This window comes from Rhagoletis pomonella, unplaced genomic scaffold (assembly GCF_013731165.1).
Source record: "Rhagoletis pomonella isolate Grant_MI unplaced genomic scaffold, Rhpom_1.0 Rhpom_scaffold_00008, whole genome shotgun sequence".
In the NCBI taxonomy this organism is placed as follows: Eukaryota; Metazoa; Arthropoda; class Insecta; order Diptera; family Tephritidae; genus Rhagoletis; species Rhagoletis pomonella.
This window is the reverse complement of record NW_023458562.1, coordinates 37,065,510-37,068,109: the sequence shown is the minus strand read 5'-3', so window position 1 is coordinate 37,068,109 and position 2,600 is coordinate 37,065,510. Positions and strand designations below refer to the sequence as shown.

Genomic DNA, 2,600 nt, shown 5'->3' with positions numbered 1-2,600 from the left:
AAATACTAATGCATGAAAATCCTAACCTCAAAAAAATCACCCGTTATGTTTGTACTTCAATCCGTTAGAAGCTCAGAGACTAGAGAGTGATTAACTAGTAGAAGGCTGTAGACCAAGCTTCAGGCTCATGAAACACCACACTCCCTACAAGCAGGAATTGTTTTACGGAGATTCCTGAAGAGTTTTCCATAGCGCATCTTCAAAGCTTTCTCTAAGGGAACCATATTTGCTGTTCAGCAGCTACACTGATGACAAGATCCGAACAAGAGAAGAAGAGATCTAAACGTAAACGCCACAGTCGGTGGACCAGACGTTGCACATATAGACATGCTGTCAATGACAATCGCCACCTTCATGCACCGCCGTCCTGTGAATGACGTTACCTCATTCATTCTCCGGCTGTCTCTATTAAAATGTGAATTCGTTGTGCGGTTAAATTACTGAACTGATTTCTATGCCTGGCTTTTCAAAACATCACACTTGAGCTGTAGAAGGACATAGGACTTTTTTCAATGAATTTTTTATAGTAAATATTTGTTAGCTAAATATAAAATAGTTTACAAAGATGTTCAATAATATTGTTGAGGAAAATAAAATTTAAATACCTTGTTCGTGATATAGTCCCAAACTACTGGGCTGATATTATTGACTGACTTTTCAAAGCATCACATTTGAGCTTTAGAAGGGCATAGGTAGGTTCGCTTCATGTACAATTTATTTATAAAAAAAAATGTATGCTCAAAATGCGAACTTTTCGTTCGGGAAAAACTAGAAAACTACTTTGAAGATTTTTTCTAATTTTTATTTGAGAATTGCGTAGGAAATAAGGGCAATTGTTTAGGAGATATATTTTTATTACAAAATATTTGAGTCAAACATAACGATTTTTTAACATTTTATCTTAAAAATTTTATCAAATTTAAATGCGACTTCTTTTTTCGGGATAAACTATCAAATTACTTATCGGATTTCTATGACTCTTTTTTTCAAAACATCACATTAGATATGCATGAATACTGATAGGACTGTCTCATTAATGATTTTTTTTGTAAAAATTTTTTATTTCTGTATAAAGCTTATTTATAATTTTTTCTCTTTACAGTTTAATCACTCACCATTTGAAATTGCAAGATTCCTAAAACTGCATTTTTTCTGCGGAATATCAACTAAAAAGCACAAAAACAGCGAAAATTTCACTCGACATAAAAAATTTATTTTGCAAATCACTAGCAAAAATATTGCTATAAGTAATGAAAGTAAGAAAAGAAAATTCATATACCAAACTAATAAATATCGTGATTGTGTAAAAAGGCGACTGAGTGTGACCAGCACAAAAATCAAGTTACAGCGTCTTCAAAAAAAGGAAAAAAAAATGCTGTGAGACATATAAAATTAGAAAATATATGCCTGCACATAACTAACTACAACTCATTGAATTCGCCGTGAAACTACTTAGTAACACGCAGAAAAGGAGAAACCTGTCACTCGATGACGATAACAGCAAACGGCGCACGACAGCCTCATTAACATACCGGATTTCTACCGAAAATAGAAGGTCGCACAAGGCAGCGAAAATATAGTTGAAAAAAAACCACGAAACAAAAAAAAAGTTTGTGAGATTAAATTTCAGAAATTTACAGCCAATAAGTTTCACTTTCTTTTGGCTAAATAGCAGTTTGGCTTTAATTGCAAAAGAAACACAAACTCGTTTCCAATTCCTTTGAGTCAAAAGGTGATCGCATCAGTCAACAGCAGCACCGGCATACATATAAACAACGTACATAATTAATTTGTGTTTGTTTTACGGTAAGTTCGCTGATTGCTGCTTTGATTTTTGTATGTTTAATAAATATTTTTTTTTTCTCTTAACTCTCCTCAACTTGAATCTTAAATCATCTTAAATATAATTAATATTGGTGTCTTCCTTACGCTGCAGTGCATTAATTAATCAAAATGCAGTAAGAGTTGAGCCCAAAAGCGCGGCAAATGGTTGAACAAATTACTTAATACTCTTCGGTATATAAATATATATTTGTTATTAAGAAAATGCGAAACTGGTTCAACAGCCACGAAAAAGCCATTTAATGTCTTTGATGTGCATAATGATTTCGGTGGTATTTTGTTAAAAGAACTTATCTCGAGGTAGGGCCTTTTTCTCTTTAATGCAATATTTCTTTGGATTGTCAAAAAATATTTAAAAAAATAACTAACTAGCCATTTAGTTTAAAATGCTCTTTTAATAGCAGCTTCATAAAAATTTACGACTTTTCAAGGGGAACTTGTTATTATTTTTAATTAAAATTCAAATCTTCTTAAGTCACTTAAGTTGTTTTAACAAAATGCACGTATTTATTTATGTAAGTTGTATTTAATGTTTTTTTTTAATTTTATTTCATTTACTTTCTTTCACGCTCCCACTTTTCACTCTCTTTTCTACTTTTTCTGCTTCTGCTGCTAGTCCGCAAACTATGCGTCCGTGTTTTGATTTAATTTTTCTGTGTGCGTCTTCTTGCCAGCGGTCACCCATCTGCGTACATATTTAACCTAGTATGTAGTTACGTACTTTACTTGACGTAGTCAGCTGTTGCTTCAATTGAAAC

General features: G+C 32.5%; 1 protein-coding gene across 3 annotated transcripts in view; it reads left to right on the top strand.

Moving 5' to 3' along the window:
* LOC118744786 (putative polypeptide N-acetylgalactosaminyltransferase 9) overlaps positions 1-2,600 on the top strand; it is a 438,912-nt gene that overhangs the window by 134,304 nt on the left and 302,008 nt on the right. For all 3 annotated transcript variants that reach the window (XM_036478111.1, XM_036478107.1, XM_036478109.1), the window contains exon 3: positions 1,103-1,806. The gene's annotated coding sequence lies outside the window, so the exon portion shown is untranslated. The remainder of the gene's footprint in view (positions 1-1,102; positions 1,807-2,600) is intronic.